Source organism: Artemia sp. Qi Xiang Cuo, unplaced genomic scaffold, assembly GCF_049724085.1.
Source record: "Artemia sp. Qi Xiang Cuo unplaced genomic scaffold, ASM4972408v1 HiC_scaffold_3008, whole genome shotgun sequence".
Lineage (NCBI taxonomy): Eukaryota > Metazoa > Arthropoda > Branchiopoda > Anostraca > Artemiidae > Artemia > Artemia sp. Qi Xiang Cuo.
The window spans coordinates 1-14,127 of NW_028300403.1; the positions used below are offsets into that span (position 1 = coordinate 1).

Here is a 14,127-nt window from a genome sequence, read left to right on the forward strand (position 1 = left end):
TTTCATCCCATTCGTGGACCAACTCATACAATCACTCGAATCTTGATTCACAAAGCACAAAGTTATTCTGAAAGGCCTCAGTGGAATCCTACAATCTTTTGTCGTAAGTAAGTCTGTTGGCCATGTTCAAGAACTGATCAAATTATATAACTCAGATCTAACAAGCTCGGATTCAGGTATGAAGGCTGAGCTTCAACTAAGGCGGGCTAAGTTGCTGAGATTAGCTCCCCGTCTTTTTTCAAGACGTCAGTGCAGAGCCTTGCCAAATGTTAGCGAGGCATATTTCCCAACGTCCATATGTTACTCCGCATTTTCTGCGTCATTCCTACTTCTACAGCATGTGTTGAGAGGACATTTTCTTCAATGAAAAGGCTAAAAACCTATCTCCGCAGCCGAATGGATGAAGGCCGACTAAATGGCTTGGCACTTTTGAATGTCCATCGATATATTTCTGTATCAGTGGATGAGATTCTGGAAAAGTTTGCTCTTAGTTCTGCTCGTAGGTTGCAATTTGCAATATAGGGCGAGTCTATTTCTTGATATATATGCTTTTAGTTATTGTAGATGTTACGTAATATAATGTGCTTTCTATCTTCTATTTTGAAGGATTTAGCCCCCCCCTTAAAAAAATTCCTGCGTACGTGCCTGACCAGTACATAGTTTGGACTATAAGGAAAACAAAATACATTTTAAATGTTTTCTCTTCATACAAATTTAACAAATTCAAAACTATTAAAACTTTCGTGAAAGAATCTTATCATCATGAAATTATAATAAAATGTAATGAAACTGTATGAAACGTAAACAAAATATAGAGAAATTCATTCGGAGAAGGAATCAGTTTAACCTCCAGACAAAACTTCTATCATCTTCACAAGAATCTATTGGAGACTTGTTCGTCTCATTGAACCAAGTGATTGTAATTCTAAGCCTAATTTTGACTGAAATAATTACACAAAATCTATCTATATTACGGGAGGCAGTTTTAAAAAATTTTTGGTAATTGAATTATAATATTTTATGTATCCCCTACCTTTTGTCCTACTTTTCAACAAGGGAATGATATTGAATTGTGTATCGCTGAGTCTCTTCTTTTCTTCTAAAGATAATCCAACTGCCATTTCTGATTTACTTCTATACACGTGGTTTGTCTTTTCTTTGAAATTTAACTTCATTCAAAACACGGTGACACTTTTTGCAACTGAAAAAGTAAATACTTTAGGTTAATTAAACTGTCACAGCTTACTAGTTCTTTCAAATATAATAATGGACATGTCCAGCGAAACGACGGCTTCGCTCGTGTAATTTTGTAAACGTAAACTTGCTAAACTGAGTTACCCCTGGCAATACAACATGAAATTTATATTTCCGCGCTGTGAGATTCACAGTCTAGAGCAGAGCAGTTGAAAGTTTTTTCAAATTTTGTGGGTGAGTTTCCCCTCGATTCGCGAGAACAGTTTTGTTAAGCAAAGGGTTCTGTTCAAGACCCTTAAGATGTAGATAATTATTTGTAATACGATATGTTTAATAAAACATAATTCGTTTGTTTTGTTTTTACAGCACCCACCATCTATACTAATTCTGCTACCATGATAAGCGAATCTATTTACTCGATCGATCGTCTTGTTGCCTAACATTACAGAGCCGATATGAGGGTCAGTGTGATTATCAGATATCGGAAAAAAATATCGGTTATCGGCTGATATAGATTTTTTTTTTCGACGCAACTTGTCCAAAGATGGCACCGGATGTCCTTAGATAATTTTTGCTTGTCCAATCCTTGTGGGTAGAGCCACCAGCTAAGTCTGTTTATGGTGGAGAGCAGCACAGGTGAGTCAAATGACAAAAAATAAAAAAGGGATGAAGATCCTCCTCAGCCTTTGCTGGCACAGACTAGGGCGTCGAGTAGACGCTTCGGATGATGTTTCTTTTTTACAGGGACAAGTAGCAAGCTTGTCATCCAACCTTGCTCTGGGGAGAGTCAAATGAAGTCTAAGTATATTTGTGATCAATACTTGTCAATACACACCCGGTGCAGCAATGTTCTAAGTGTTTGTTGACTTCAAGAACGTACATCCTCTACCGAAACAACTAAAAAGAATACATTAAACTAAACATTTCTGTTTAATGAATTTTCACTTGCGTGGGTTGAAGATCCAAGATTTAATCGGTTAAAACATTGATATTCAGTCAGGAGTGCAACAAAGGGGGAGATGGAGTGTTTTAAGCTGGGGATGGTTTTAAGGAGGGGAAATTCTAAGGTGTTACCGCCACGTTTCAACACCTTTAAAATTTTACCTTTGAGATTTAGATTGTGCGTCCGCATTTGTCGGCGTACTGGACGGTTCTGTCGACACATTCTTTAAATCCCTCCTCTTGGCTTAAAACTGTAGCTGCACCACTGCGTCCATTGTGCCTAGCATGGATTCATTAGTAAGATACCATACGATATAAATGTAATGTAAAGTTTTCACATTAATATCTGATTTATTAAAATTCAAAGTCCAGCTATTGAAATTTTGGTTTTGAACGATCAATTTCAATATACACATTACGCTTATTTCAATCAAATTTTCGCGTATTTGTGTTTATATAACTAAACCGGCTTCTTTGATTAAATTTTGTTCTTTTCCGCAAATATCATCCATTTCGTTTGTGTGCTCAGAAGATGCAGATCAGAAAAGGTAAAGAAAGTCAAACAATTCTTGTAAATGGCCTAATTTTTGAATATCCACCATGAACTATTTAGGCTGTTCTTTGGTATGTAATAAACCAGGGACCACGTATAAATATCGGCAGAGAATGGGGGGTTTAAATTCTAGGTATATTTTTTTTTTTTTTGGAAGGAAATTTATCGGCAAATTATATCGGTATCGTATCGGTACGCTACTGATATATTGGAATCACTATTTAACCCCATAAATCCATATCGGTCGGGCCAGACCCAACACACCTCCAAATTTACATCTTTTTTAAACTAAAAAACCAACATTATAACAAAAATGATATTTTTTTTTTTTTTTACATTTGGTTCATTGTGTGGTGTAGTGTAGTGAATTAATATATTTAAGACAAGAATTGTTTGGGGTTGAGGTTTAGGAGAGAGATGAGATAATAAATTTATCAGCAAGGAAAGATATGGGAGGTATTAAGAGATTCGGAAGGTTCCTAACGATTGGTATAGAACAGAAAAAGTTTTTTTTGAAGATAAGGGATGAGGGTGATAGTCGACAAGCCTAGATTGTAGTTTTGTGCCAATTTAAGTTTGTGTGGAAGTGTCTTTGTTTTTGTGACCACGGCCCTTTGGGCTTTTGTGTCAATAAATTCAATTCTATACTATGCACACATTATATTATACTACGGAATTACTGCGTTGACACTCAGTGGGATAATCGTCGGAAACAAAATCAATTTCTGCGGTCAAATCCTTAGTCGAAGTATAACTGGTAAACTTGGATGTAAACAGTAAAAATTGAACATCTAAATGTTGAGTAAATTATGTGTTCTACCCAATTAAACACAACTGTAGATGAAGACAAGTGGCTCAGTAGGCCCTGCTAAGGCTTCTTATTTCTAAAGCAAACTCATCTCTTTCAAAAAACAATTGAGGTATATGAAACAAAACATTTTGTATAATTGGTCCTAATATGTTGGGATTTTTTTCTAATATTATTCTTTTTTACTTGTTCCATATTTTCGGTCGACTGCAAGTATTTTTTTCAAAAATTTGCGCTTGTGTCTACTATTTTCGAACTGCCTTACCGACAAGAAGCAAATAGATTCTAGGCTAAACAAAGAATATTATCGTTTTAATTACACTGTTTTTGGGAGTTTGGATTAATTTTATCTGCTAGATTTTATTATCCCTCTCAGAAAATAAAAAAAAGGGATTTATTATCCCTCTCAGAAAATCAAAAATCACAAAACAACTTTCATTTAGTTAGTTATTTAAAATAATTTTGAAAAATAAAAAATTATGTTGCAAGAAACATTAAGAGCGAAATGAAAATGTAAAACTACGCAAATTTAGTCGCTTGGGCGAATCAAACTTAAAGCAAAAATTAACTAGCCTACCTTTAATGAAATGGAAGTTAAATAATAAGAAAAAGTAAGTCAAACTGAAGAAAATTAGATATCCCTACGACTGAATAAATGAAACTTGTCACGAATAGAAATTAAATATTTTCGACATAACACCTTTAAATTAGGTGTTGTTTTCTTAGACCACACAGCCGTTCTAAGACGAACAAATAAACTTTCAAATGGATAAATCAATTTTTTTAGACAGTCAAAAATCAGGTACAAAAGTCCAGATATCTCGGTCACATATACAGTTACCGTCTTCATTAGAAATACTAAAATAATAAAATTGAAACTATCATATTTATATACAACAAAATAAATAACTTTTCGGGTCATTCACAAAATAATGAACTTCCGTATTAATCACTAGATTATTGTCATACGTCGTGTATATGGGGAAAAGAGACCAACCCAGTAAACATCTATAAACTCAACATTTGGTATGCAATTAGAAGACACGGAAGGCTTTGCCACTTTCATTAGAAATTTGTTTTACATTTGGGCAAGATTAAAGAAGAAAAATTTACATCAGAACTTTGAATGAACTCTCTCTGAAAATAATCTAGTGAATAATCCGGATTATTTATCCGGATATATTTATCCGGATGAAAATAATCCAGAGTAATTAAAAAGAATACTAAAGTAAATTTTAAAACAAGGAAGAAATTTAACACAAGCCCTTAGGTGGCTGTGTGCCGAAACGACTGTTGGTAGTAATAGTAATTGTATCCTGGTTGAAGAAGAAGAGATTGTATTCATCCTTTTGCTTTTTTAGGCGGTGATAGGGACATATAGGCGAGGAGGACTTCGTGCCCCCCCCCATAATGCAAAATATAATTGAATTTATCTGCCTCTCTTATTAAAATTATCAAATAAATGAATTCATGTCCTTGTTGGTCCCTTCTGACAAAAAAATTCGTGCATGTTCCTTGGTGGAGTGGCCTTTGTAAGTACACGTTACAGTAATATGTCTCATACATTATTATTATTTCTTAAGAAGCCATCAAAATTAAATTGGTATAGTAATAATTACGGAATTTTTAGGGGAGTAAGAACTCTATGGGAGGGCTCTCAAAAGACCGGAATAGACGACGATTTTGTGCAGATTTCTTTCCTTTATTGCTTGGTGGTAGTTGTAGCAATATCCCGAAAAAAAAGAAGAGAGAGGAAATCCCTCTTAATTTTAAAACAAGTGGTGACGAAGTGTAAGTATGGAGTAACTCGGCTCAATAGCAACTAAGACTCTAAAGACCGGACTTTCGATATCAATAAATATATCAAAAGATTCGTATTAATATTCTGATTCAGAATATATACGACTAACTAGATTACTGTCGCCCATAAGAGGCAACGAGCCTGACAAATTCGTTAATATTTTCGAAAAAGGGGAACATCATATAAAATTAAAAGAATCTTAACGCAAATCAGACCGTCAAATTCGGCATATCAGAGAACCTTAGTATAAAGCTTTCAAGCTCCTATCAGCGAAAATGTGGAATTTTGTATTTTTGGTCAGAAGAAAGATCATGAATTTGTGTTTATTTATTGTTTGTTTGTTTTTTTACCAGGGGAGATCTTGTCATACCAATGGTCCTAAATATTGGGAGAGGGCTCATTCGAACAAAAGTTAAAAGTTCTATTGCCCTTTTTAAGTGGCCAAATACATTAAGAGGGCAGCTAGGTTCCTCCCACCCACCTTTCCTCCCAAAAGTCGTCCTATCAAAATTTTGAGATTGCCCTTTTCTTCAGCATAGTTAAAGTCCCAAAACTATGCCTTTGGATACAACATGACCCCCCCCCTCCCAGCCCCTAGGGATAGATCTTTTAAGTTATAAAATCCTAGGTAGGTGAAGCTAGGTAGGGATAGATCTTTTAATTTATAAAATCTTAGGTAGGTGAAGCTCCCAGTCAAAGCGACTTGGTCTTCTTGAAAATAATTTTCAAACTAATTTTGGAATACTAAACTCTGGAAACTTTCGAAAAATCAGCGATTTTAATAACATTTTCTTCAGGGACACTCAAATAGCCTTTACCGTATTCTTTAGAACTCATCCCATTAAGATAACCAATATAAAAAAAGAGCGATAGAACACAACCGTGTATACTCCTGATTTAATTCAAAACAAGCTACTACCCTCATTTCCAACCTTAACCGCAGCAATTTCGTTCTCGTGAATAGCCTAATCCCTTCGATGTATTTGTTGGCAACACCATACACGATACAGGACCTTCGCTAAAACTTTTGGCTGAATCAAATGCTTCTTCATAATTTATAAAAATAAGTGATTAAGGGACTACTGAATCATTTGCCTCTTAATTATTTTTGGATAAGTCAAAATTTCATAGACACGTCCCTTACCAATCTTACAGCAACTTGTTCCTTTCTTGGTATGTTATCTCGAAAAAATCTCGAAGAAAATAAACAAATCGTCATAAATAGTATGTTGCTTCCTACAGGAAAACCTAAGGCCTTTAAAAGTGACAAAACCATTTGATCGTTTCTCTTATTAGTTAAAACAAACTTTCCAAAAAAAAATTTTTCAAAGAAAATTAAACACCCATAGTACTTAAAACAATTAAAAAGAATTCAAGTAATAATTCAAACTCAAAACGACCAAAAATTAAAATTCAAGGATAAAATGAAACATACAACAAACCGAAATTAAAAAAACAATTGTAGCAAATATAAGATATATGGGTAATAATATAAACAAAACAAAAAATTAAACTAGTAAAAAGTTTATTACGTCATTAAATAAAAAAAAAATTTTTTTTAACTGAATGTAAGGAGTTACATTAAAACTTAAAACTAACAGAAATTATTCCGTATATTAAGGGGCCTTCCCCCTCCTATAAGCCTCGCTCTTAACGCTTAAGTTTCACTCTTTGTCAAAACTCTAATTTTAAAACAATAAAAATTTAGCGTAAAGAGTGAGGCGTTGAGGAGGGGACAACCCCTTTCATATGCGAAATAATTTCTGTTCCTTTTAAGTTTTAATGTCGCTTCTTACTTTAAATTGGAAAAACTTATACCACAACGTTATTCAGCTAACGCAGGGTCGAATTTAGCTTACCATACATGAAAATTAAAAAAAAAAAATTGCATATTAATTTTGGCACATTTATTCCGTATATGAAGGGTTGCCCCTTCCTCAATACTTTGCTCGCTACGCTCAAGCTGTTAGCACTTATAAAAAAAGCTTCCTATTCTAATTAAATGGCCCCCATGTTTCAGTAGACACTTAAAAAATTGAGACAAACGGTCAAACTTCAGCATAAAGAGCAAGGTATTGAGGAGGGGACAGCCCTTCATATATTGAACAATTTCTATTCGTTTTTCAAATAATGCCGGTAAATCTGGCTCACCATCTGTTAAAGGTACCCCTCCCCCGCACGGAACTCTCCTCCGGCGACCTGTCACCCCACGTAAAGAGCATTCCCCCCCCCCTGTCAAAGTCCCTCCAGAAACGCATCCGGGATCTTTCTTCTGGCAAAAATATCAAAAGTCCTGATTTTTAAAAATAGGACCTGGAAACTTCTACAGTAGAGTTCTATGATACGTTTAATTCGATAGTGTGGTTTTCATTAAGATTCCTTCAATTTTAAGGGTTGTTTTTCTCCTAGTCGAAGTTGCAAGTAGTCACACTAGCAGATACAAATAGACTTGGCCACAGTCATAAGTTGTTGCACTTGCAATTAGTCCCAAGTAGTTATTGTTGTAGTTCAATATCGTCGTTGTCACAAGCAGACGCAGTTGCAGTCACAAAGTAGCTGCTTTTGTTTAACCCTTTCCCGCTCCCAAGATATTGCAGGTGAACCCAGTTGATAACCTTAATACACATAGTGGACACGGTACTGGTATAAAAATAGAGGTGGTCAAAGTCTCAAGAAGTCAAACATGCAACATGCTTCAAGCAGTTAGAGTAAAAGTCGTAAGTATTGAAAATCACAACCACAACAGCAGCTGCAGTAGTGGTCCCGAGATTATAAAGGGAATCCTTACAGCTAATCCTAAAATATTTTGTATAGACACTTCTAGTAACAATGACATATAAGGTGCTTAATTCTTTAGCATACATCGTGGAGGATTTAATTACTGTGCCTCCTAGATTTCAAGGAGGCACAGTAATTAGATGTTTTGACTAGTTTGAACAAAATTAAAAATTTGATAATTGTGGAGGAGAAGGATCACCTAAACAGGGCAATTAGAGGGGGGGGGGCTGGTTGACCTCCGATCTTTGATCAACATCCCCTCAACATTCCTTAAAAGTTTCAACGTCTATTGCCCTCAGTCATTCCTTAGACGTTGCTGATGTTGCTTTTTCACAACGAAAAAACACATAGTTTGTTTTGATTGTGTTCAACATCCCTTTCAACATTTCCTTAAAGTTTCGCCTCAATAGCTTTTTATATTCAGGATCTAATATGCCTTCTTTTCTTAATACCTTATATGTTAAAAATAGGTACCTTGGATCACAAACAGCCCTTGTCCTGCTGGCTTTGGGGGTTTTCCTCAACCCATGAGTTATAATTATTCAACTTTTAAATTGTTTTAAGCTAAACGGATATCTCAAAATTTTTATCAGGTACATCTTGGGAAAAGGGGGTTTTCAGGGGCAGGAAGTGATCTTAGAGTCCATGAGACCTCCGGTTGAATGACGATTTGAATGTTCATCTTGGTTTCGACATGGTTTTCCACACTTATCACTGTATATTTGGAACGACTTTTGCAATTATCACAATAAATGAACTATAAAATATAAAAAAATCAAATTTCATTCTGATTTCATAATAACAAGCGTGCAAGACCAAACTCAAGTTCTTTGAAATAAAAGTAAAATACGACATAAAAATTTTAAACAAAACAATTATTACGTATGTAAGGGGGCTTCCCCCCCCCTCTCAATACCCCACTCTTGACGTTGCAATTTTGACTTTAACTTATTAAAATAACGTTCACGTTTTAGGGGTGATTGTAAAACAGAAATTCTTGATAATTTGATTAAATGATGCCCAACAATTAAAAAAGTTTCGAGTTTTAGGGCGGCTCATAATCGGGTTATTATCCAAAGCTCCCTCTCCTACATTTTCTCCTAAATAAATCCAAGCTTATTCGTCTCAATCTGGGGGGGGGACATTCTCCTCGCCTAATTGTCAGTGATGTCTAAATATATAATTTTCGAAATGAAAATTGACCCATTTTGTCAGTTACGATTGTATTTACTTTAATTAGACTAATTCTCACAAACGGTCAGTGAAGTAGCTAGGGGGGTAAAGGGGACAGCTATCACGGGCAAAGCCCGTGAGAAGGGTTTGCCCGTGTTACGGGCAAAGCCCGTAACAATGCAATACCTATCTTGTAGTCTCATATTTGAAAATCCTCTAACAATGTTTATCAATGTTTGTACAATTACCTTTTTATTGCGTTTTTACCTTTTTTATTACCTTTTTACCTTTTTTAGAGTTTTAGTTGAATAAGTTGTGACCGAAAAGAAAAACAAAGTTAATTCGAGATCGATACATTCAAAAGGTATTGTAAAACAAATGCCATCCTTACCTGAATAAAAATAGGCAAAAGACATACTACAGAGGGACTATCCCTCCTATATTCTCCCTTTAAATTTTGAAAAATACCTTTTTTGGGGGTAATTTCCTAAGTGTTTTTTATGCTTCTATTGAAGAAAAAACAAAAAGACGAACTTTTGACCCACCCCCCCCCCCACCTAGATAGTCAAAATTACATTTTGCCTTACCCCCTAAATGCTCGTGAATGAATCAGGCTGCTGACTTTGCCCAAAAATACTGTCCCCTTTACCCCCCTAACCACGCCACTGGCTGTTAGTGAGTAAATAGGCTAATAAAAGAAAATGCTGTGGAAACTGCAAAGTGTGTCAGTTTATGTTTCTAAAAATGCCATATTCAGGCATTGATGATGACATAAATAGGGGAGGAAACTGTCCCCCCCCCCATATTTTGCCCTCTTATATATTGAAAAAAACTTCAGAGGGGAGTGGGGGTAAAAAAAAGATTTTCTCATAATTAAAGATGCTGTGAATATATGAGCCTGTTACCCAAACACAGTTTTTTTCTGACCAAGGCGCTTCGTGTAGAAGGAGTTATCGTAGAAACCTCGAAAGGAGCGCATTCAATTAGAAATCGAAAGTTCTAGTGCCTATTTTAAGAATCAAAAGTGATTAGAGGGCAACAAGCCTCTCTCCATCATTTCCACAAACACATCCAATCAAAATTTTCATATTGCCTCTCTGTTCAACACAGTTGAAAGACCCAGTAACTATGTTTGTAAATGAAATGCCCCAATGAACCAAAACCATAAACAATTGGTTTATCATTATAATGGAAATTGGTTTCTCATTATTTTGGGGGTGGTATATAAGGGAGGAATGGGTGGAAATTATATTAAGTGATAAGTTTTATGGGGCTTAAGAAGTTGGGAGAGTTTTTGAGTGCAGACATGGCACACAAGAACCATTTTCTGTAATCTATTTGCTTATTAATATGGGATAGAATATATTTATTCACTACAAATCCTCCTTTATCCCTCCACATTGTGAATATGCTTCTCCGGTTTGGCGCCCGCAAATTTCACAGGAAATCCAACAAAATTAAGTTTATTCAAACAATAGCCTCTTAACTTGATGCTACAATGCTAGACTTGCAGATACGAAAAAAAAAATACCCCATAATATCCGGGGGAAAATTAAACAAAAAAATGTATCCTCTTTTTAGCGCTTGTACTGACCCCTTTTCAAGTTCACAGTCTTTGCTTTCATATTATGCCCCATATAATATGGCCCAAAATTTATATAGGTGTTTTTAAATATTTTATTGATTGTTTTTATAAAATGACGGTGCATTCCTTTGCCAGTTTTTTATGTGGAAGAGTTTATAAGCCTTTTATACGTTATTCTGCTTTTGTGTTTACTTCAGAATAGAAATTTGGCTCGGCCAGGCTTGTGAGTTATTTTTAAAGTAAATTTTATCTTAAAATTTAAATTTGATGGCGTTTGCATTTGCTTAAATCTTCATTTCAGTCAAGGACAAAATTTGGAATATTCGAAAATTTTAACTGCAAGAAGTTTACATTATTCTGCTCTAACTGATCAACTATCTATGAAAGAGCAAATACGCTATTAAATTTCAAAATTGTCAATAATGTAACGAACTTAGCTTATGTCTCCATTAAATAACCTTGCCTCCTTAAAATTCTCCTTCAAATTTCTTTCAGCAAAACAAAATTTCTTTGTTTTGCACATAATACACACATAAACTAATGCACATAATATGGTAAAATGAAAATAGATAATTGCCAGTCTGTTAATAGAAATAAACAGCAAAAGGCTTCGTCCCATCACAGAAACAAGACTGTTGTGTGAACGGCAAGGACTTGCAATGCGTAAGGACGAGGATTTGGGGAAATTAACCTTTGTAAAGCCTGTAAAAACCCATTGAAATTTAAGGAACTTGCTACACTATCGGATGAAAGACAATCCAATAATGAAAGAGGTGTTTGAGAAAAGTGGGGGCGATGCCCAGTACTGCAGCCCCAGAAGTCAGAACGAACTAGTTGATATTTGTGGAAAGCTCCTTACTGCAAAGATTTTTGGATCGGGTGAAATCGGCTCGTTTTTTTCACCATCCTGGCGGACGAGATAACCGACATATCAAGGCAGGAACAGATGGATCTAGGGCTTCGATTTTTGGAAAGCGAAACTTTTCAGATCAGGGAAGAGTTTGTCGGGTTTGCTATTGTTGAAGACTTGCGAGGTGAAAGCCTTGATCAATTTATCATAAGTCGAATGGAAAAACTTGGTCTTGATATGAAACTATACAGGGGACAAGGGTATGATAGGGCTGCAAATATGAGTGGACATATGTCAGGAGCCCAGGCTTTTATCTTGAACAAATATCCACTGGCCAGGCATGTTCACTGTGTCGCCCACTCCATGAACTTGGTATTGACGGACTCGAGCAAGATTCCTGATATCAAGAACTGTATGATGGTAGTTCGTGAAACAGTTAATTTCTTTCACTTCAGTGCCAAGCGAAGCGCTGTCTTAAAAACCTACACTGAAGTCAATCTGAAAGGAGTATGCGAAACTGGATGTGTTGAAAGACATGATGCGATACAGATATCAAAGCAGTTAGTTGTTCCGATCTTTCAGGCCCTAGAAGACATAGAGACAAATGGGGACTCCATGGCGTCGTCAAAAGCCAGAAGTCTGCTCATTAACATCCTGAGCTTAGACTATATAGTGACCCTTATTGTGATGAATTTTTTTCTGGGGTACACACTGAATTTGTCTAGGGTTCTGCACTCAGAAATGGGTATGGGCATTCAGTGTGTCGAAAGTGTAACAGAAATATTTCAAGATACACGAAATAAGGCGGAGGAGAAGTTCGGTCAGCTGTTTTCAGAAGTCACGTGCATATGCCAAGAACTGGAAATCACCATTGCCATGCCACGACAGAGAAATTTAGTCAACATCCCACATGATATCCCGGCAAAAAAGCACATAGAATTTTACTATCGAGTTTCCCTCGATAGTAAATGGGAATAGTAAATGGTAAATGGGAAATGGGAAAACTTAAAACAATCATACATATATATATATATATATATATATATATATATATATATATATATATATATATATATATATATATATATATATATATATATATATATATATATATATATATATATATATATATATATATATATATATATATATATATATATATATATATATATATATATATATATATATATATATATATATTATGTGTGTGTATATATATATATATATATATATATATATATATGTATGTATGTATGTATGTATGTGTGTGTGTGTGTGTGTGTATATATATATATATATATATATATATATATATATATATATATATATATATATATATATATATATATATAAATATACATATATATATACTATCTCTTTAAACGAGCAATAATTGTAGATGTATTTATTGTGCAAACACTAAATAGTGTCCCCTTAGTGTGCAAATATATACCCTGAATTGTATATATGCAATATATTTTCTATTATTTTGAAAAACCGTTAAAACAATTTGAAGAAATGAGTGCCATTTTAAAAATTCAGTGCATATACAATCCAGGATTTGAACTGATTTTGACCACCATTTTTTTTTTCTTTGTTCATGGATTTTGACTATTCCTCAACTATCTAGTACCTATCAGGCTACTAATTATTTACATTTCAGATTATCCTTATATTTTTTATCATACCATTTCTCGCTTTTGAAGAGTTTAGATCCGTTTTTGTTGGCCTCCTTTTTGAGGTAATTATTCTGTTTGGACTATTTTTTTTTGTTCCTTACTGTACTGCAGAGTCACTGCATCAACTAAGTATTTTTGAAAACGACACATTAAATTTTCAAAGGGAATTTTCCCTTTGTCAAAGGGAATTTTTCCTGTGTCAAAGGGAATCTGAGAGCATTGTGCAGAACGAAGAGAGGGACCCAAGCAAAAGGTCAAGAAATAAATTTGCTACGCGAGGTGTGTATTGAAAGGGGAAGGGAAACGAGGTAGAGAGGGGGGATGGGATGGAGAGAAAAACAGGGAGATGACGTAAGACACAGAATAGAAGATATTTAAGATTATCTGGATCTTACTTTTGCAAAATACTCATTTAGCATTCTAGTTTAATTTTCTGTTTAGTTTATTTATCAGAAATGAAACCCAACCATCAATTAACATATATGTTTTTATATATAGGAGTCTTTTGAAACCTCACATTTAAATAGTCTGTTTCTCAAACTATTAGTAGAAGTCAAACCCCAGCCACAAAACCCAAAGAAAATAATTAAGATGAGAAAAAATAGAAACCTACAATACAACAAGAAATTACTTTTAAAGAATAAATGAAACCCAAAACAAAAAGAAATTAAATTAACAACCATAGCAAAAAAACGTACAACAGGTACTACTGCGTCATTGGTGCTTTACTGAAACCGAATTACATTTACAAATATTTTCTGTCG

The 14,127-nt window shown here is 34.6% G+C and overlaps 1 pseudogene; it reads left to right on the forward strand.

Moving 5' to 3' along the window:
• The first annotated feature begins 297 nt into the window (after positions 1 to 297).
• The window catches only part of LOC148938719 (52 kDa repressor of the inhibitor of the protein kinase-like), a 32,386-nt pseudogene continuing 18,556 nt past the window's right edge, over positions 298 to 14,127 (forward strand).